General features: G+C 32.2%; 1 protein-coding gene across 4 annotated transcripts in view; it reads left to right on the top strand.

Annotated features, from left to right (window-relative positions):
* LOC119830675 overlaps positions 1 to 24501 on the top strand; it is a 74976-nt gene that overhangs the window by 40750 nt on the left and 9725 nt on the right. For all 4 annotated transcript variants that reach the window (XR_005287860.1, XM_038353755.1, XM_038353754.1 and 1 more), the window contains exon 2: positions 8742 to 8776. The gene's annotated coding sequence lies outside the window, so the exon portion shown is untranslated. The remainder of the gene's footprint in view (positions 1 to 8741; positions 8777 to 24501) is intronic.

The raw sequence follows: 24501 nt of genomic DNA, 5'->3' as shown, positions 1-24501 counted from the left end.
TCACGACGACGTACCAGGCTCCCATAAAAACAAAAGAGGTATCACACTTAGTCCCCATCGATCTGCGATCGTCAGCCCTAATAAGGCACAGCTGATAAACGTGGTTGCATACCCATATTTTAAACTGGTCAATTGCGATTTCACCATTTATATTTATGTTAGTTTTTCACGTAAACGATATCGACGAAGCGATAGCAAAGTGTAATTTTAATTAAATGTATGATATTCACTTTTTATATCACTTAACGTTTTTATTATCTGTACGTTTTATAAAAGTTATTCATTGTCTCTATGGAACTATAGTAATTTAGTTAAAGAATTAATATAACATATGCATTTACGTAAATAGAATTGCGCTCCACGACTCTAATATAGGTACTTCGTAAAACAATTCTCCGATTATTATTAGAAATATCAAAGCAGTATTAACCCACCACCATTAATATCTATTTGAAATATGTATCCAATATAATCAATCCGTGTATCATCTGTCTTCCTTATAAAAAGGGAAATATTTTCTTACCGACGTGCCCATAATCCAGTTATAATTTTAAATCTTGTTTATTTATGCACGAATCAGAGGCAGACGCCATCAGGCACCTAAGAAACGCTTCATTAATCATTTCCCCTAATGCCAGGGGCTAAACGAATATATTTAAGTAAAATACGGTAGAGAAGCCAAGGTTTTTTATTTACTTAGTCCGTAGTTGGACAGAAACATGGGCTCGTAAAGAAGAAATGTTTAAGTTTATTTAAAAATACTTTCAATATTTTGTTGATAAGGAGTGGGAGCGTTTAGGTTAAAGTCCAACGTAACAAAGGAAATTTTGTGCTAATGAATTTGTTTATAGAAGTGTTTATAAGTAAGAGTAGTAGTATAGTATTACGTTATATATGGTAAGAGTGCTAATAGATATTCTGTACATCATTTATTGTATCTAAATTAGTTAAAAATTAATTAACCAAATGAAAATGTATTGATTGTTTAACGCCAGAAAACAAATGAATAAATCTTCAGCAGTAAGACGACTGTATGAAATGACTTTTTTCCTGTCAACAGCGCCTATAATAACTGCTTATCGTTTTCATCAAAATATAGTTAAGACGTGTAGATCATTATTTTGAGGGCCAGTGAAACACAGCGCCAGGAAATATTTTGTTCGTATCGGTGTGTTCATCAAACGTAACAGCTACGCACACCTTAAATTTGAGTAATGTGCCTTGCGTACAATTTAAATAAATACTTTACATTTTGTGGATTATGTATTAGTGGATCGTATGGGTCGATAGGATAGCAATTCAAAGGGGGATTTTGTGTTTTTTGGATTCTTTGCTTGTAGCTAAACAAAATAAAACACAAGCTTAACATATATACATAACATACGTGCATTATAACTAACCACTAACTATGGTAATGAAGTATATATTTTAAAACTTCTTTTCCTAGTTGTATAGAACAACATTTATTCAATATTTTTGATCTATTTAAATTTATATGAATTCTGTAATCTAATATTAAAATAAATTTTTATACACAGGTCGGATACACAAACCTAATAAAACGCTTTTTTCCCCTACAAAATTCAAATTGTTTGTAACATACTTTATACTTCAATCGAAAAATACAACCGTATTTTCAAATCAAATAAAATGTACCGCTTAAATTGTTTGCGATAGCTTTGAGCGGTTTTGTCTTTTTGTTTTTGACGTAAAATGTCCGGTATCCCGAATTAAATGTGAAACATAAACTTGCTCTAGGCTTTCGAAAAAGTACCAATTGTCTTAAATTGAATATTGCGTAGCGACCTTGGCAACACGAGATTCAATTATGAATTTTAAGATCATAGCTAAAGGGTGCATTTTTGGGGAGCGTTAATAGAGGGAGGGATAGTTATTTTTCCATCAATACGAGTTTAACTTAGTGCGAAACAAGAATAATACGCTTTTTCGTCATCACAGACGCAACTCAGCCGTTGAAGAGCCATCGAAGGTGGAGTGGTTCAGACTTTATTATTGGCTCGTAGCAGCTCCACCTTATTTGAAGGGGAACTCAAATGGTCTCCGTATATTAGGTTCCACGAATTCAGAATTGAATTTGCTATAAGTTTGCAGCGGTGAGGATTTCATTTACGTCTTTGTTTGTTTGATTTTCTGCGTTCCACAAGGTACCTATGCTTGTAAAACCTTTTTTTTATCCTTCACTAAAAATAAAAGTTAAGTAAAGAGTCAAATATATAAATAGGAATGGCAAAATGTAACGTATTTTTTCCTTATTACAATTATAGAATATAAATTTAATAATATAAAACGATTATTAGAAAGAATGTTGTAATTACATATACCCATAATTAACAATAAGATTGAATTTAGGTCATTATGTATATTTCATACTTTCAATTTGCTCTTCAATTAAAAAGCCATCCAAAATAATAAAACTTCTTGCTGTACCTGAAATTGTTTCTGCAAAGGTTAATATTGGACGTGACGTAAGTCGTTTGGTCTCTCCTTTGATATAAAAAGAATTTATACAGTTGGTAGAATTCATATCTACTGAAAGTATAGTTCTACTTGATAAAATATAAATTGCGTATAAATAAATCATTCTGATAAAGCACGAGTATCAAGATACACATCGTTATACAAGCAAATGAGCGCTTTATTTCCACGAGGAAATTCCACGTAAATTACCAAATGAAATATCGTTACGAATATAATAACTTCCATTTTTTTTGTGTAAATGTGGACCGAGATAATTGAAATAAAACGTGTGACATTTGCTTTCGTGTCACGCGATATTCTCGGATTACTACTAGCACTGTTTCGTTGCGTTCTCGAAAACATTTCCACGAATAATGATAAAATATTACACGCGTTTTCGTTCCTTAACGACCGCTGAACATTGTAATGAGGCGATCGGTTTGTTTTTATTCAACGTTTGTGTATTCTGTAGTGAAGTGTATCTGACATAAGTATACTTGTTATAATGCACGTATATAAAATCTCGTTGGTTAACTTCCAAAAAAGCTACAGTTGTTTTGATTTAGATGATAATTATAGATGAATAGATGTATAATTGTGACTCCATAAGGAATAAACATACCAGTTGGTAAAATAAGTTTCAGTTCTAAAATGAAAAGGCCTATTATATTGTTAACACGCACGATTCAATTCACAGTATCTTCAGTGTATTGCATGCCTTCTAAAACATATTAATTATAACAAAAAACTCCTGCAGCTGGAACTAAATGTTAGTCTAACTCGAGATCTAATATGGACATCTTCTTTCTTTGTCAAACATATCATCTTACAACCAATATCGAGTTACGGTTTAACCACATCCACAAATACTTGTTAAGAAGCCCTTTGTTCGATATTATAAAGGGATTATTTTAATTGTTAATTCCACAAAAGAGACTATCATCCACATATTATTCTGTCGTATCATGCTTCAAGATTTATAGATGCTTGAGTGCACTATTCGCATTGGTTGTGTATTATTTGGTACTAGCGATCCGCCCTTCGCCCGTGGTACATATATAGCCTATAGCCTCAATAAATGGGCTATCTTACACTGAATGAATCGGACCAGTAGTTCCTGAGATTAGTGCGTTCAAACAAACAAACAAACTCTTCAGCCTTATAAAATTAGTATAGATTAATTAATATTTCCTTTATTGTTAGACTAAAACCATAAGCCAATTATAATTATATTTTTATATTTAATTAAATAACCGTAACTCGAGGAAGGATTTCTATTAAATATACTAACAGTAAGTTTTATAATAATTCCCGTGATGTTTATTAAAATTGTTGAAAGATGTAGAAATGTTCATAGCTTTTCTCGGTAAAGTCAGGTCGTAAAGGTTATGAAATAACGTTACGCCTCGAGCAGATTTCTGTCTTAACTATCGTTCAACATTATAAATTACAGAAGCCTCTCGTTAACTCTTTCATTTTATTATAATATAACATCTTTATTTTAATGGAGCGTTCTGTTCATAATAGCTATTGTAGCATAGAATATTGTTTTCGTTTTGTGAACAGGGGCATGTGAATTAATTTCAATTTTAATTGGAAATCAACGTTTGTTAAATATGAAGTGTTAATTAATATTATTTTCGAAGCCTTTACACACAATTATAAACTGTCACTGTTAATAAAACAATTCATTATAATTTCCTTTTTGTGTTTTAATTAATAAAGATATCATTCGAAATAATTATAAAGAACAAAGCATAACTAAGGATGAATGATAGTTTCATAAAATTAAATGCACGATACTTTTTCTTTGTAATAAAACTTAATTCAAAGTGCGTGACTCTATCAGAGCTTTATTGAATTTCTTTTTTCATAATTAATTAAGATATTTTCATTACTTCGGAATGCTTTTAATTATATATTGAGGTAGATATTTTAATACAGAACATGTATTAGATACTTTAAATTCAAAATTCACTGGGCATTTGATAAAGCAAATTGTTCTGAATTGTGCATTATAAATTGACTTCTAATTAATTATATTATAGATACGATTTTGTCTTACTCTAGGCAACTTAGATTCTAGTTCGATACATGTATTCTACCAATGGACAAACACAAGTAAATCTATTTATTTTAAAAGCTTAATTAAGTATAATATGAGGACGAGAAGTTTATTAACAAAAAACGAATAAAAACCGCTTACGGTACCCTTTAATTCTCAAATTAGCCGGCCTGTCGTGCGTCTTATCAATACTTTTAACGTAATGAAGATAGCCGATGACTCGAACGTTCGTTAAAATTTGTTAAAACATTTTCAAATATAAATCAACATTTTTACGATACAAAACATGGGAAAGTGCACTCAGCACTTAAGTGAAAGCTTGTTTTTGTTCGATATACATCGTATGAATAAAATTATCACAGCCCATTCGCACGTGATAATACTGAATGAAAACACAACTTGGCGCGGGCCGGTCACGTCAGCTGACGATACGTTAATTAATATGGGGAAAGGAAATTAGGTGAATGGGTATTGAATAATTTGTCTAGAAAATTTCTTGTTGATAGCTACCAAATATGTAGTTTGTACCTATATAGTTGTGAAACTGATAATGCATTGTAAATCTTGTGGTAAAGTGTTGTAGCTTATTGCGTAGAACCGAGAAGTCCCGGGTTTCATTCCCGGTGGGGACGCACAAAAAAAAAATGTCTCGGTCTGGCCGGACACAGAAGGCTGCTCACCTATTTGTCCCTAAAGAAAATCGATCAGTGAAACGGATGTACATCATCTGCCCCATACCCCACTAGGGGACACGAGACTTCACTTTTATTGCACTTTACATGTAAAACGAATGAATAGTTTATGAAAAAGAAGGTTTATTAATTATAACCATTACTTATCTTCTTCGAGTTTTAAGGAATGACTCATTTCATAATATTTAACAATACAACATATTAACTACTTATATACTGAACTTCACAATTTGTCAAAGATCAGATTTGGAGAATTTTCAAAATTCATAGATGAATTATTTGTTTCGTAAGAGTACATATCTAGGAAGTATTTTAAAATTGTCTTGACAAATAACTATAAGCAGGCAAAATGTGTTTCGATAAACTATGTTACAAATATATTTTAATGTTAAACTGCTCAAATATTTGCGAGCGTTCTCCAAATATTTTGTTATAGTATGCGAAAACTGTATCCAACCGACGCATACTTTAATTACATAGCGCAAAAACGCAATAACAACGTTGAATAAAATACAAATATTTGCACACTCAAATGGAACAAAGAGGATTGTTTTCTTCGCACAAAAATCAATAATGTAGCAGTTGTTCGTACGTTGCATAGAATATAAATTATCTGGCCTCAAGCACGTCTCAACGGTGTCAGACGCCCTTAAACCGCAACAATGGACATTTATTTAAATATCGACTTGTGGTTTCCTTTCGACAATACAATTAATTACTTAAATATACCTACCATTGTTATGATTCTCGTTTCGAGAAAATCTGCAGACACAAGAAGCTAGCAGAGCACTCAGTTTTCGTTCATTTACAATTCTGCAAAACACTCCGGAAATTCAAATAACACTTTTGTTATTGCACAAGCAATCGCTAATTATTCAATCAACCCACGCTCTTGTATAATTAACCCAAAAGCCAAAAGGAAATTAACCTTCACTAAAAGCAATACGTTTTGACATAAGCTCACGAAATATCACAAGTCTAATCGCTTGACGCATGAACAAAAGCGTACACCGTAAATTTCTTTCAACGGCTAATTCCATTTAGAGGCAATAGCATGATAACATTGACGATCATATATATTCTACATAATCGTAATCCAAATGAGCGATTAGCGTCTCGTGCGCAGCGTGGGCGCGGCTTAACATCGAAATTTAAAAGGGTCGCTTATCACTGCCGCTTAAATGGAAAAAGGGCTTTATCTAGCACCGGCTTATTGTAATGCCATCGGTCAGCGAACAGGATATATCGTCACGCGCTTCGTTGATTTTAACTGCTTTAATAGGGAACCTTAATCTAGTACATTTGATGATAGACTTTAAGATGTATGAAAGATGACAGTGTTATAATATATCATTCAGACGTGAATCTTTAATCCTCAGGTTCATATATTCATGAACTAATCCGATAGGACTACAATAGCTCCGTGAGCGCCTAGAATAAGACAGGTTTGAATTAATGCACAGTACGAGTTCATTACTTATTTAGTGTAGCGGGTCTTAATACCAGACAACTATTAGGAATATTAGCTTGGATGTGTGCGAACGAGAAATCTATTTCATCCCCCAATCATACGAGAAGTTTCTTTCATTATTCATTCGTTCCTTCTTCGTAGACGACAGGCTATTAGCATTTTAAATTACATAATGAATTTACAACTTTAAGCGGTTAGCGGAAGACACGCGAACTCAAATTTAACGTAAAATCAATTATAATTTTATACCTCACATAGCTCATTTAAGTTTCTAATTTCCTTTTAATAGTTGCTAGGTACTGGGTACTGGTTACTACTTAATTGCTATGCTATTTAGAATTATGGCTGCAATTAGTTTGCTCGGGTTTTATGTCTTGGGATTCAATAATATAAAAAAAAAAACATGGATTTTATTTATTCATTGCACTAGTTTGATTGCAATGGGATCTTAAGTATTGTCTTTGTTGATTCTTAATCATGATCGCTGATTGATGATTTGATTGAGTCTTAGCCGTAACAAATTAACAGACAAATTCACTTTCTAAAATTATACCCACAAATATAGTTTATCTTCAAATAAAGTTTAGATATTGTGAATAATTGTTATAGGTCTTGCAATAAAACGCGTAACTAAAACGAATATACATATCTTTAAAAAAATACTCGTACATAATATTCCTTCCGTGTCCACACATATATTTTTATGGAGCCAACCCATTCAAGCATTTGTGAACATTTCTCATTATGGAGCGGAAATGAGTGTACTCTTAGTGAAATAATGACAACTCCTGCATCTCTATTATCTTTTATTAAATTCCACTGTATACAAAATACAGTTTCTTTTCTATAATATTGTGATGCGCTTGTTACGTGAGAGATTGTAGATTCAGCAAATGAGAGAGAGAAGAAAATTGCAAATCCGGTTGTAATGCTTGCAACTTATAATATTGTATGTAAATCAGAGATCGTATCATGTAAAAGTTGCAGTTAGCCCGCGCTGCGCCGTAAATGAGATTTAAAAGATATAATATTCTGAATAAAAATCTTAATGCGCTTGAATACAACGTAGTAGACCCACCTTTTTCGAATTTCAACTGTTAATTCCATTTTTATGTGGAGTTAGTTACATAGAAAATTAATACCATTAAACCCATTTGTAATAACCGATGAGTTTTTCAAATATTACATTTCTTACATTTTTGTTCTAAATGATTTCTATTGGATTGTGTTTTTTATAATAAAATAATAATTGACAATATTCCTGAATTCCCGTTGTGAATTATCTCAGGTGGGGATTATAGCGGTTCTTTTGATAACTTCTTAACGCCCGATTCAATTGAAACACTCCGTGTCTATTAAGAGTTATGTGACATTTATTGTCAATCAATACTCCCGCATGTGGGTATACCCTATTATTATTTGTCAATTGGTCAACGCTGACCATTGGTGAGTTTATAGTTTTGTTGAGATATTGTATGGCTTCCTAAGGCGTAAGAGGATAAATAATTTGTCTCACACTGAAGAAATATTATCATTGTTACGAGTATTTTTTTATGCCATAAGCGGGCAACAGAGCTGGTGGTTCACCTGAGTTAAGTCAGTATTGATTACAGCATATATAATCGAAGATGGCTAATGAAGGCCTATCCTTTGAGTTCACTCTAGTATCAAGCGACTATTGATTTCATAATCACCTATAACATATTCAATTAACTTGAAACAATTAGTATATGGATATATATATATATATATCTTAAGTATATTTGTTTAATGTCTTGATAGAAACGTAATAATTATGTTTCAGAAATTACCTCAAGTTAAACAAATGAATGTTAAAATTTCAGAAACGGCCAATATGATTTCTTTATTATTATTTTGCAGAAAACACACGTGTTTTTATTTCTAGTTTCTATTAAATAGCTTCATAGCGATACTAATAGAAACTTGTTTGTTTCTGTGCATCTCATAACGCGGGTAATATAGGTTCATATACCACATCAGGATTATGCTTTAATTATGTGTTTTTTTGTTTCAGTTGACACACATCGCTGCAGCTTAATATGTCGTAAGGTAATTAGAATTTATTTATTTGTATTAGCTCCAAATAATGAATATGCGTCCCAGCAGTGGGAACATATATGGGCTGATGATGAATCTATTATATGCGAACGAAGAGTATTGAATATACAAGATTAGGTAATTAATAGTGAAAAATTAAGTATCTTTGTTTGTTTCTTTTGATAGTTTTTTTTTCAATATCAACCCTTTTTTATGTATAAATTACCTATAGTTCTGTTTCTAATTAAGATATTATGAGGTCGTTTCATTAATTGAAAAGGTGCAAATCTAGAGCGAGACCTAGTTATACTTAATTAATGGAAATATTTAAAATTTTCTGCATATTATATTGCGGGTACTTTGATAAAATCATTCTACACAAACAATTATTAAATTGCAATTACGGTGTTCAAAGCTCGTTTCCATTTGTTCTGAATTTAGAATTAGAATTAGTTTCATTTTAAAATAACAACGTTCTAGTTACCTATTTCATATTATTTTCTACAAAAAATTACTAAAAGAAAATTAATAACATTTTATCACCCTAAACGCTTTTAATCACGTAAAAACTTATCGACATTGCCATTTCAAGAGGATCCCATAAACGTGCCAAGAAACACGCAATATGCTTTAAAACGTCAGTAATATATGTCTCGGACCATTAAACGGCTATCAGCAAATCGCTAGTACATTGGATGTCGCATTATCACCTAATAAAAATTTATAGTAAGTGCGCAATCATGTTAAAACATTCCTATAAGAGCAGTCTAGTTGCATCTAGTTATATCGGTTAATATGGCTGAGAACTAAGATGTTTTTAAAGTTAGAGATAGGTTGCACACCCTCCAGAATGACAATATGAAAGTAAGGTAATTGCCTGACTCGGATAGGCGAGCGAGCGAGATATAATCTGTTTTATGCACAGTTAAAGAGCACGACGCCTTATAAACGGCTTTTGCCGAATCAATATTGTTGCTATATATTATCCTTATGATATGGCATTGGCTAATAAACAGAATAGTTGGAGGTATATGTCAACCGCTCGGTTGAAGATTATGCCCTAATCCCCTTTCTAGTAAGCCGCTTGCCATGGCTTTGTGCTGAGACTAGCCGATGCCCGTCAAGTGTGCTCTAAATCTGTTTTCCTAAACGCTTCTTATACTTCCGTGACATTATTTGTATACTTTATAATTATATTAACTTAACGTATTTTAAATATGAGTTTCTAATGTAAATAGTGTTACCACAGAATACTAAATAGTATCATGAAACTAACATTGTCGATGCAAGTTTGATTTGAAGACTGGTTTTTCTAAGAAATAAATGGTGCGAACTTTTTCAAAGGGTTATTTTTTTATAAAAGTAGCCTGTATTTATTCTGATTGAATGAATACGTATGATTGGTTTGGTTTAAGATGTCGTTAACTACAATACTTATAACTAGTCTATTTTGATGTAATGTGCATAATGTAGAATGTACTAGAAAACCAAACTACAAATAGGTTTATAGCGAAAACATATTTTGCTATAACATGTTAAAAGCATTTCTTTTATTCTTGAAACCGTATTTATATGCACTCAATGTTCGCGTTTTTGCATAAAACATTACAATAATCGATATTCGCTAATGTACCTTTAATGTAGCCTTGGAGTCAGACGTGTCTCAACATCAGCTGTCGAGATTACGGTATAATCCACCTTCCTCATACCCAAATCGCTTTGTACCCAGCCTCTGCTGACTATCGACTTTTTCAATCCTTATTTTTTTATCTTAATGACCCTTTAAGTCGCTTGTGCTCCCCTAATTATACCGGAAATATCTTTTTAAATAAATTATAAGTTAAATTAAAAAATGAGTCGGCGAAAAAAAGTTTACTCATGCATATTATGCGAAAATCTTTGCAAAAGTCACGATTTGGTAATAATTGGCCCGGTTTCAGTCACATTAAATACGATAGAGTTAAAATTTCGATTTCAAATCACTGAATTAATTTATTAGAACGCTTGTTTCATTTTTATAGTTAATTTTAACTTCAGGATGAAAAATGAAACGTTCATTATTAAAATACGTTTCATTTTTAAAATTCCTGTATTTTTATTTGATTTTGATAATTATTCACTATAGAACAAAAAATAAGCACAGCTCAAAAAGCAAGTGCGGTACTTTTTTAAAATACTGTAAGAATCAACTATATTTAGGATGAGGAGAATTTAATTTTGGTAGTGGTAATTAAATTAGAACGGTACGACTATTTCGTTATGACGCTCTCCATTAGAACAATAACTGATTTAAAGCAATGGAATTCGGATAGATGAATCTTACACACTTACACAATATAATTAAAAAGTTTGCTCAAAGCGAAATGAAGCACACCTAAGTTTAAATGGTTATTTAAATAGCTACGAAAATAATAACGTTAACGTTGAAACCGCACGAGCGTGAACAAAATTTGTGTCATTATCCTAATTCCCCAAAATTAGAACAAAACGTGAAAGATTATTTCGGCTTAATATAAAGGGCATTACCGCGGTTTAGTATTGCGGGAACTCGCGAAGACCGCCAACTGTGCCCTAAATCTGTTTTGACAAACCAACCGCTCGACTCAGTAAATGCTACTAACTAACGTAAGCTTAAACCTAAATTTAAATGCAAGGTTTCAACGATTAGTAAATGTGACAATGGTATTTAAATTTCTCCTCAGTTTTAGGGAAAGAAATATTTTACAAAAAATTATTTGATACAAAAATAAAATGAAACAATGTAATACGATGTGTTTCGTAATAACGCCAAAAGCATCTAGTTTAGAGATAATAATCGAATCTACATAAGTATATGGAATAACTACATGAGATTTCTAGTTGTAAAAAAAAACACAATATATGATGCGAGTATATCCCTCCTATATTCATCATATTTGATTCCTTAAATTCTTATATCGGCATTAAAATTTTGCAATAAATGAATTGGTAACTTAGAATCCGAAGATATCACTGAGTTTGCTCATATGATGTTCCTATCCCCAAAGTTGCTCAACATTTGGTAGTGTTATATTGATTTATACAAACACGGGACGGTTTCAATTTTAACGTGTTAAGTCACATGTGGTGTCGCTATTTACAAAGTTTCGGTCGTTTTGAATAACAAATAAAATACCACATGGTCTTTACAAAAATTTATTTATTCTAACCCGCACAAAGTTATTGTATAGGGTGGTATAACGGCTGCCTGTGAGAAAATACATTTTATTGTTTTTCAAAACAGTTGAATTGGTGGTTTTTCGTGTAACGGGTGCTTGTTTATATATAAATAAATAAACAATTCTCAAAACTGTATGCTTTACGTTGTACCCTTTACTGGTGATGTGGTTGTACGTGCAATATATCGAATTTTATGGGTAAATACTAATTTAATTCCGAGTTCGAGACTCGAGAGTATATTGTTACAAATAAATGGGGGCAGCATTAAATGTTACTTTGGTCGTAATAAGAATATACTGCAATTCTAGACAACTGCCTAATTGATGTAGTTGATAACAAATCGCAGCCAGTTACTAATACTTACGGTGGTTGTCTTTGCAAATTTAAAAGTAAACGTTTTATTACACTACCCGTAAGTACGATTAATTATTGTAACTACCCCTTTTTATCATCTTAACACCATCATGACCTTGCAAATGCCAAACCGAAAAACAAACTGTCTATTTATTTTCGATATGATAATGTAGTGGAGCATAATTGTTATAATTGCATATACTGTTTGAGGAGGACTAAACGACGTCGCTTCCGGTGTGCGCCCGCGCGCCCCGGGCCACGGAACTTCAATTTCCGGCCCAAAGCTGATTTTCCCTTTATGACAGTAACACGGTATTTATTCTTCCACTAAGTCAATTCGTTCATTGTGGTAATGAAATTATATACACGAAAGGGGCAAGCCAAATTAAATTACTAGAAGTTTTTGATCGGTCGACAATTTCTAATCATTATTTAGTCTATAAAATGTAATTCTTTAAAATGATGAGTTATAAAAAATATTCTATCACGAACTAATACATTCGTGATGACAGCTTCATAACGAATTAATTTTGTATAAAAAATTAATCTGTTAATTGTATTTGAATCACGTTTTTCTTGAAAACCTCATGGCTTTTGATAAGGCATTATTGGTAATAAGAAGTTAATTAACATAATATATATAAAATTTTCTTTCCACGAACAGATAAAATGATTCTTTAAAATTATTTTATAAAATACTGAAATGATGATTTTTTTATGGGTAATTGTAACTGCCGCAGCAAATGCTTTGCCGGCTTTTAAAGGGTTTTTTTTTTTTTTTTTTTTTTTATGTTATGTTACAGTCGGCAATGGAGCTGGTGGGACGCCTGATGGTAAGCGCCACCACCGCCCATAAACATTTGAAGAGGCGTAAGGTCCATTGCAGACCTTACGCTTCTCCAAATGGATTGCCGACTTTTTGGGAGGGAATTAAGAAAGGATTAGCGATAGGAATAAAGGAAAGGACTGGGAAGGGTAAGGAAAAGGATATGGGCCTCCGGCTCCCCCACTCACCGAACGAAACACAGCAGAATGCTATTTCACGCCGGTCTTCTGTGGGGGTGTGGTACTTCCCCGGTGCGAGCTGGCCCAATTCGTGCCGAAGCGTGCTCGACTACCACATACAAAGGTAAAGGATAAGGGAAGGATCAAGAATAAAGGAATAGACTGGGAAGGGTGAGGAAAACGAAACGGACCTCTGGCTTCCTTAATCACCGTACGAAAAACAGTAGCATGCTATTTCACGCCGGTCTTCTATGGAGGTGTGATACTTTCCGGTGCGAGCTGGCCCAGTTCATGCCGAAGCTTGCTGGTCTCCCACTAAAAATCAGTTATTATAAAGATATCCTGACAATAGCTTTATTTAGCAAGTTCAACAGTAATCCGGATTTATTGTAAACTATGTTATTGCGAATGTGCTCCAATGGAACATCATAAAATTTTATACCTATTTTATCGGATTCTTTAGTACGTCTATTTCATTCACTCGTTAGAGACCATTAAAGGGGAATCAGGGTTTATCATATACTCGCTTTCTGCCGGCGCCTTTGCCTTCGAAGTCAAAGGAAAATCTTACGAAAAGTCACGGGGTTTTCCCAGCACAGTTCTCGTTCCCGTGGAATTTCCGGGATAAAATCTATCCTATGTCCATTCTCTGGTCTCAAGCAAACAAACCAACTTTTTAGCTTTATATCCAATCCTATTAATATCATAAATGGGAAAGTTTGTAAGGGTGTGTGTGTGTTTGTTACTCTTTCACGCAAAAACTTCTTATCCGATTGCAATGAAATTTGGTACGTAGATAGCTGGACAGCTGGAATAACATATAGGCTACTTTTTATCCCGATATTCTTACGGGAAACGGACTTACACCGATGAAACCGCGGGGCGCAGCTAGTATTTCTATAGATTCATTCTGTAATAGAAATTTTCCAATGCTAACGTTTTTTAAGATAAATCAAATTTTGAAGTTCTCTGTACGTTTTTAACTCCGAGTTTACTTATCTTAAAAATGCCTTACTTAAATAAACCACTAATAATGTATAAATATGATGATTATGGTTAAATTGCCTAAAATGCCTTCTACAACAATAGATTTTTTGTATTATTTAAGTCTTACCTTAATTAATATCAGTTAAACTTGGAAATGTTAGTGATTAAAAAGCCCTTTGTATATTTCTCTATCATATGTAATTTTTGTTCATAAAAATTATTTTCTCTGTTTTAATTTGTATACAAAAGTTTTACTGGGATTAAAGTACTATTTAAAATACAAAAATACGGGATTGTATGAACAAATGTTAATGTGTAAATAAATAATTCAAGCCACACTCATAAGTAATGGATGAATCAACATTATTTTTCCATATTCATGATAAATTCTCATTACATTTGTAACGAGGACATACTCGCTCAATTCTCTTTAATAATAATTGAGATTATATTTGTATGTAAATGGAAATGATAATTCATTGGATGTTTATCTTTAGATAAACTGACATATTCCCATATTATGAGAATATAAAGAGTTGATGGAAGTATTTTTAAAGCTGTAAAATATAAAGTAATCGAAGCTTCTGCAAACATTTTATTCATTTATTATGTCTTAATAATATACGCATGTATACTTGTATGGATTTCTTCAAAATAATACATTTATGAACTTTTGGACGATACTGTTTCGGTAAATATGTTGTATTTTTGAAGAACGCTAAAAATACATGTCTTTATTATTTGTCATTCTAACATCTCATATCCTTGGGCAGAGAAAGCAAAACCGAAATGAAATAACCAAGACAACGAAGAAAAATAAATAATCAGACGCGGGACTTCAAAGTTAACCGTGAAACATGCTAACAAAGAATTAAATTTGTTTCTACGATAAAAGAAATCTGATGCGTACCGCCGCGGGTAATAAGACATTTTTTTAATACAATGTGTAATAAATAAATACATTTTGAAACCTATCGATAAATGTTATGCCCCGCGTAAAGCGCCTTCATGAAATAGTTATATTGTCAAACAAAATAAGGATTTACAATGTAAATAGAAGACTAGGTTACGGCAATTACTCAATTATGTTTTAATTGTGCTGTTTCCTTTCTTTGAGACAGGCTCTTCAAGATTTGTTTTGTTTTTGTTTTATGTAGTGAAAATTGTGGGAAAAATGGAGTTCAATTGTGGTTTGATGTAAAAATATATCGGTGAGTGATTTACTTGATAAATCCTGAGATCCTGAAGCATGACGTACATCGTTCAAAGAACTAACAATTTTTCAAACACATAATACACGAGTAAATACACAGCGAAATAATAGATATAAGTCTGTCCCGAGATCGAGTATTAATCGTCGTATTTGGTGAATAAATTTACTTTTGTTTGAGTTTGCTTTCGCTACAACGTTATTTATTCAGTAGGACGACCCCAGGCCAGGGAGCAGAGATACTTTGTTTACATAACATTTTCGTCCCACTGTTTGCCACGTTGACTTGCCGATATTTCTTTGGACCTCGAATTATTTACCGTATCTATATAAGGTAAGCTATCGTGTTACCTTTATCTTGAAATGAACAACATATTACAGATATTCTGCCACATGTTTTTGTTTTTTTTTTCTACGTCTTAATGTACATAGGAGCTGGATTGCTGACTTTAAAGATAAGAGCTACAGGAACGGGGGCGGGGGGGAATTAGTGAAGTGAGGAAAGAAAAGGGTAAAGAATAAGTTCTTTATATAGCCTTTTTTTCTTGTTATAAAAAAAACTTAACTTGTAAAGAAAACTAACAATAATAAACGGGAATCTGCCCTAATGTATAATTAAGCTAATACATTTCGCCCCTTAATTTCCGACCAAGTAATAAGCTCTGAAGAAAATTACAGCAATTAAAGATACAATACCTCTTTTAGTGTGGTTTTTATTTCCTATTATTTCGGCCACTTACTACACTACTATGTTTTCACACTTACACGTGATTTAGGTCAAGAGATCATTCATAGAGAAAAAGAGTCGTTCGCTTGAAAGCGGCCTCAAAAACATGTTCTGGCTCAGCTTCAAAGCTACCCTTGATCACTTTTATGGATGCTTCTGCGTTTGGTGGTGACCGCAGCGTTTTGAGAAAAAATTGTCAAATAGGTTTTTATTATACGGTGCATAGAAGTTCAAAATGATGTTTTCATGTTTAGATGAAATAACGCGATAGTTATATATCATGTTTATATAGATACAGTAATGATGTAAACAACAAATTATGTTCTATTTAAATTAAAATTCGCTGTCCCCACGTACATTTGCGAGTTCACAGTTAAACCTACAGAATTTACATGGGCAAATAATTCACAGATTGATATGTTGGATCACGTCGGCGCCCGCCGTATTTATTGTATGACAGTATGCGCATACGCATCCTTGCGCGTAGGCGATTGATTTACATCGATAGCTCGCCAGCTTACCTACGCAGCACTTCATGTTACCTACATCAACATTTATTTACTACTGCCAGTATTCTCGGATATTGCTAACATAAGTTTTATGTGGTATCATAAATTTCAGCGAACAATATGCTATTGAACGAAGTTTATTGGTTGTATGTTGTATAAGTAGGCGAAGGTTCGAACTATGAGTAGGGATTGCTGTGAAACTTTAGCCCAGATATCAGTTTTCAAATAAAAAAAGCATTCATTTTAAAAATGTGCGTTCAAAAGAGCTGCCTACGGGTCTAAAACGATTTAGCATAAGTTGTCCAATTATACGGTTATTTGTTAAACATCGATTTTAAATAATATCAAAAGTTTGATTTTGTAATAAACCTGCTTGATAGTCGTGGTTTTCAATGTAAAATATACTAGTCAAAACAAAGACTGACTCAGTACATTATCGACTGTACTTCTTCATTATTCATTTTAATAGCAGCATTGAGTCCGAAGTGGCGCGTTTGCATATAAAATTAAGAAACACTTCTGCAGTAATGAATGAACGAGGACGCTATTAAAATAGTGCCACATAAATAATTCAGACGTAGGTTTGGCTTCGTTTCAAGATATTTCCACATTAAATTTCATGAGGAGTTCATTTTTCCGGAAAGGCGTGGCCGTTCACGCGCATCTATGCACCGCTGTGGTCGTCTGTCTCGTGGTAATTGACCATTTTATACATTCAATATTTATTTGCTACGTACCAGCAATATCGATTTGATCTGTCTGTCTGTAGGAACATGTTTATAAAACAAACGCGCTGCAGTTTGTTTACGCAACATTAATATGCGATACCGATATAATACGCATATAGCTTTCTATACATTTTATAAAAAAAACTAATAATATTTTCATATATGCAAATATAATAGACCCAGAATACATGAACAATAAAAAAAATACTAGTCTGTCTCCTGTTTTACAGAGCTTCACACACTTAACTTTGGATTGTGATGATATAAATCTAGAACTTTGACATCCAGAATATATTCAAGAAATCCATCTATTAACCATCTTCGACTAAACATATCCAATAAGCTTCCTAATTAGTTTACAGAGCACTCGTTACGTAGAAACATGTTGTAATAAGCATACAACAACTGTTTATGGCGAATAAAATTGAATTTTCCAATTCAATGAATGGACACTATCAAAATTAATCGCAACTAAAGCTAAAAGTAAGTCGAACGGAACAAATTGTGAAATCGAATTTGACAGTTTCGAATTATCCGCTTAGTTTGCGATAATAATCGTATCGATTATAATATGATAATGAGTACCGTTAATTTTTTTCTAAACAACGTGCTACGAACTCGGGAATTTGGTATTTCTTGTACAACGATATTATTTCTTCCTTTTACAGTAGTCGACCAGTCGACGGAAACTGACGGCGGTCCACTCCATTTTTGTTTTTACATCGTAAAGCAAAGTCTGCGACTTATGAACGTTGATTTATATGTTAATGGCCGAAAGCGGTGCTGGAAATTATGTTTACTTTTGCAAATCGCACAATTCTTGAGGATAGTTGAAGTTGATCATCAAATTCATGAAGCCAAGGGTTACTCCTCGACGTGAAATGGGCAATCAATCACGTCCCTATCAAAATTTGATGTTGACATAAAGTGGATGAGAAAATGATTGATGCAGTAACTTCTGTGTCCTATAAATAGCAACATAGCAACAATAATTGAATAAAATGAGTTAAATGCATACTTCGTTCTTGTCTAGTGCATGTAAATCGAACGGATAATATACTCGTACTATGTGATATTAATTTTTAACATTCTGGGCAAATCGATAACTACAACAAATTTAACAAGAGGAGTATTTGTAACTATTAGAATTTTTGCAATGGAATATATATTTTATTACTTCATAGTGGTTAATCGAGCTGGTTGGGATCCCTGGTCCCTTTTTACAGAGATAAGTCTCTGCAAACATGATTGCACCTTACAGTACCTACAAGAGGGATAAAGAAAGGAAACGATATAATATATTACAGTATTACACAAACTATAATAATTGTAGGAAATAGTTTTCTAATTTGTGCACAATTTTCATAAAGATTTAGTACTCTGAAAATCAATTGAATACATTTATTGAATACTTATTACTTTATTACGAACTGCTGACACAAAGATTCGAAAATAACAACCCAACAACAAAAGCTAATCGAATAAACAAAAACTGGATGTAAATATTCCTTTAATCAATGAACTGACAAAGAAAATAGACCAAGGTGCCCATCAGGAAAAACCGCCTTCATTAGTTTAGTGACTTGCATTCGACCGAGTTGACGGTGTGGCATGTAGCCCTAATGGATAAGCTCGGCGTGATTTAGTCTTGCTACAAACAAAGAGGCAGTACATCGCCTTTTAAATTAGAAAGTCCGTTAGCGTATTTCCTCAAACAATGTATGAAAAGAGCAATGTACAACGTTTGGTCAAATTCACTTATACTATCGTAGATTGTTAGATGAGCATAGTAAGATTGATTCACTAAGCGCACATTTAGATTATTATACAGTTCATTTACGGTAATTTACTTATACTGTATTAACCTTTCGTGATCGAAATGTATGCTATGTAGCGAAGTGTAAACTGGGCTAATAAATTAAAGTAAAGGTTATGAAATGAAAGTTGGAGGAATTCATTACTCGCATTAGGTAGTATGACTTAATGGCATTTGAAATGTTTTTATTTAATAGTTTTCCACATATTAATGTTGACTAATGTCAAGGTTAAAGTACTAACTTTATAATAATAATATTTAAAGTTAGTACTTTAACCTTCTAACCTTTTAATAATAATACTAAATTCTTAATTTTACTCTTTAAATAGGATTAGAAGGAATTTCCTGTACCGTATATCACATAAGTGTGATATTTTCATTATAACACTATATATATACTTTTCTAGTGTGGAAATGTAATTGTTAATGTCTATAATTATGTGTAAGCCTATGATATGATCACATCACACTAATTCGTCGATTAAATGATTTTAATAATAATTCGTCATACCACAACATTCAAGCAAACTCAAAAAACTAACTAAATAAGTGATAAGTCGAGACTAATACTCTGTCCTTTTATTAAGACAGCAATTTGAAAGGTAAGAGCCTACTTACACCCACTTGTCATAAAATCTCCGTGTTACCTTACCAAGAAATGACAAGGTTGACCTGAATTCAGTGCAACTTTGTATAGACCTTTGGGTAAGGACCCTTGGGAGTCATAATTATATTACTTCATATCCTTTGCTCGAAAATTTGGCATCGGTTTTGCAACATGATTGTTTTTGTGAATTAATTATAACTAAGGTGTTTAATGTGTTTCTTATATACCTTATATCTTATATAGATAAATAAAATATATCAATTCAATGGCATAATATTTTATGATGTTTTAAAAGCACCTGATGGATATAGTAATCAAAATAATCCATAAAAGATGACTCCCAATTTTCCATACACTAGCTGAAACAAACGCAACATTAAACGATAAAATTACTTACTAATCAGACTAATGCATTTAGGTCCAAAGGTTGTTAAACAAGGGTGCTCACCTGTTTGGGGTGTGCCCAATGACACGCGGACCTACGCTGCAAGTCACCTGCCTAATGGATCCACTCGACCCTAAATACTCGCCACGTGATTAAATCTATTTAATTTTTTTATAGTCGCAGGAGAAATTACATTTCTTACACATATACATACATACTGCTGAGACAATCATGACAATTGCAATTGAAAGAAAGATAAGACGTTTATTTTAATGACATGCCGTACATATTTACAAATAAGTTCAAATTCTAGAGCGATTCGATAACGGAGTCATCTATGCCTGAAGAATCTTATAAAACTAGTCTTAATATAATATAAGTTATAAAAATTCATAGTAGTTGTTATTTTGTTGGAAACATAGTAATGATAATAAAAAAGTACATAGAGATAAGTTAATTTTCTGTCATCAGAAGATTTGCAACTCAAAAATATCAGTATCAATTGTCTACAGTTATCAACCGAAAATCTTGAATGTTTCTGTCCAAGTCTAGTATTGCTAAATTATTCTATTCTATGACGTCAATCTATTTAGTAGGTGTGGTCGCAGCAATGCGCTATACGCAGTTCGCACTGGAACATCGGCTGTTAATAGCATTAATCCAAACATTTTAATAGATAAAATTACACTAATAATAATAGCTTAATTCCCCATTCGAAATAAATATGAATAAGATAGTGAATTTTTCACACCTCTGATTGACCATTCATCATAAACCACCTTCTAGACAATCTTCTTCTTTAAAGTCAAACCCTACTCTCATTTGTTTTGGAGTAGTCATTAAAAATATAATTTTTCAAATCATATTTTATTTTTTGTTTACAATTGAAAGAGAAAAGAACACGTATAATAATTACCGAATCATCTGTAAGACGCTATGTGGTTTAATACCGATAATGTCAATTTGATGTATACCGACGAGAAAACTGTTTTTAGCTTCCGAGTCTTTAAATTAAGTCATGACGTTCCAAAAAACATCCTCATAAGAAAAAACTAGACCTCGACTAGCTAAATAATGATTTCTATCATGATATGATGATTATTTCTTTAGATATTGCGTGACGATAATATATGTACTTATTTTAATAAGATGCATGTGTGAAGCTGACATTGGTGACAAGTGGCGAATGTATTGATAATAATGTAGCTACGTTATATTTTGAATCTATTAGATAGATGATTATAAATGTTATCATTACATTATGAAAGATTTTTAATTAATAATAATATGTAACATAGAATTTTAATATCAAATTGCTAGTCAAACAATTCATTGTTAAAAAGTTAAAGCTCGTATTTCTATTCAAATAATTCACATACACTAAAATTTTGAATTTACCCACTCTAGCACACATGTGTACCACAATTCATATTCTTGATTTAGTATGAACTAGATAACGCATAATGGAAATCATGTAAAGCTGAGATTGTTTCTGACAGTATATTTTGACACAATTCAAAACAATACAGTTTAGTATATTTCAATTTAAGCTTAAATTTTAAACATCAATCAAATTGTTATATTAATACCAATTTATGTATTATATTTAGTACTAAAACGGCAATAGTTCATTTATTCAATATGTTTATAATTTACAACATTGGTACATCGTAATTTATCATATTGACATATTAGTTTGAGGTAAATTGTATCTTAAAGAATATAGCCTCAAAACAAATAAACTAAGAAAGACAAAATAATACTTAATACCATACCATAATATTTAAAACTCGTACTCGTACGTACATATTCGTTTTCAAAAAGTACTAATTATATTAATGTGGTTATATCGAAAGCATTTGAATCACAGTATTATCGTATTGCATGGATTGATTAGAGCCAAAGGTCACAACTGATGCGCACACTGCTTTATCAATAAATAGCTCTTAGCTTATCATTATGATGATTGGTTGTTGATGAATCACTTACAATAACACTGTTTGGTCACTGGTTATTTTTAGTTACGACGTATGTATTTCAATCCCTCTTCGCTTTGATTTTAAAAATAATTAGTGTACCAATCAGGTAAATAATAAGTTATGCATTTCAAAGTAGGCGCAGCGCAATTTTGATATTTAAAATCCTCAAATAATTGAAAAATTCGAGAAGAGTGGCGTGATTTAACTTTTTTATCAATTAAATTAGGTAGATAAGCTATTTATAGATGAAACCCCAAATAACCTGTAAGGCCCGTATCATATAATAAATACTATCTTGCTTACACTTAATTTTCATTTAACGTTTACAATAAGGGCACAAAATGAATGATATTCAGATAATCTCGGCTCGTGATGCTTGAGTACCTTGTTATATCGCTGTTTAATTTAAATATGTTAATTTTATTAGGCATAATACAGAGTGAGGACTGTTGAATTGCAAATGAATGTGACATTACATTTTATGGCTCGGACAATTCGTTGGCCCGTTTCCTTGGAACTGCCGTCAAATTTTCACTTTGATACGTTTCATGTTTAATAGTGGAAATTAACTAATTATCTTCTAAATTCTAAACAATGGAAATGCTTTATTAAGTTATTATTCAGGTTACTTATATGGTAGGTAAAAATTTGCTAAATAAGCTACGTGTGAACTATCATGTTCAAATTGAGTAAAAAACAAATGAAATGATTTAATAATAATTAATTTAATAATAATTAAAATTTTATTTCACCAAAAAGTATACATACATACATATAAGTAGCTTAAAAATAGATGAATTATATAATGCAATATTAATCCAAAAAATAGGTGAAAGCCTCTGCTGCCGCACTAAGCCAAGGCCTGTAATACAGCACGCAGCGCCGAAACCCCACAGACCATTTTATAATATATTTTTAATGACAAATTTTTAAATTATAAATATGTAAGTAGTAGTAATAATTATGTAAGTGTAAAAAAAATCATATAAAAAGAAAAGTGTGTGCTTGTGTTTGTGTGTGTGTGTGTGTGTGTGTGTGTGTGTGTGTGTGTGTGTGCGTGTGCGTGTGTGTGAGGTACTTTATCCTTCTATTTGGAGTAAGTTTTCGGTTTCATCATATGTAAGAGAATTAAGCCATTTAGTGATTTTATGTTTACATTCGCTTTTGACTAATTTGTCTATTCTGAGTGTTTTATTGATTTTATTGTAAAGATATGGGCCTAAAAATTTGTAAAATCTTTTTATAAATACAGTACGAAAAGTTTGTTTAAACAGAGCCACTTTATAGTTCAATCTAGAACTGACTTTTGTGGTATTCACAGCCAGGTCAGAGTGCTGTCTTAGAATAATGAAAAGCTGTCGGACTGTTAGTACTTCACAAAATTTGTATAATTCGGAGGTGGGGTATAAGATAGATTTGAAAGTCGAAATCTTTAAGACCGCTCTTTGTGCTATTTCAAGTTTTTTAAGGGTGCATTTAGTAGTACCACCCCAACTCGTGATACAATAGGTTAACAAGGATTGACAAAGTGCAAAATATACTTGTTTAAGTCTAGGAGGTTCTAAAATCTTTCTTAATGTCTTAAAAATATATATTAGCCTTCTGATTTTGCAGCTAAGCACTTCAATGTGTTGTTGAAAATTTAACTTTGAGTCAATGACAATCCCAAGATATTTTATATAGTTAACCCTCTCAAGTGCACTACATGCGCATTGCAGTGTTGCTCCCGTACAATGTGCAACATGTGCAATGATTTTATTTATATTACTACTTTCGGTAGTCCCGGACTTTCGAATTGAAAATGTTATGTATTTGGATTTCTCTATATTTAACGTTAGTTTATTTAAATATAGCCAAGTTTTTATTTTATTCAGCGCAGATTCAGCATTATTAAAAGTCTCTTCCCAAGTTTTACCTGCAATTAATATTGCAGTGTCGTCTGCATAAGAAACAATTTCTGATTTATTTAGTTTTAAGAACAGTAGATTGTTAATATAGATGAGAAAGAGAGTAGGTCCCAGAATACTACCTTGAGGGACTCCGTAGTTAATAGGAAGTTTTTCACTCATAAAAGTACCCACTTTAACACATTGAAATCTATTAGTTAGATAACTTTTAAAAATACTTAATTGTTTATCTCGTATACCAATATGTTCAAGTTTTTGTAACAACAGTGGGATGGAGACCGTATCGAATGCTTTAGCTAAATCAAGAAATATACCGATGCACTTC

This window comes from Zerene cesonia, chromosome 12, assembly GCF_012273895.1.
Source record: "Zerene cesonia ecotype Mississippi chromosome 12, Zerene_cesonia_1.1, whole genome shotgun sequence".
Lineage (NCBI taxonomy): Eukaryota > Metazoa > Arthropoda > Insecta > Lepidoptera > Pieridae > Zerene > Zerene cesonia.
This window is presented reverse-complemented; position numbering and strand designations above follow the sequence as displayed.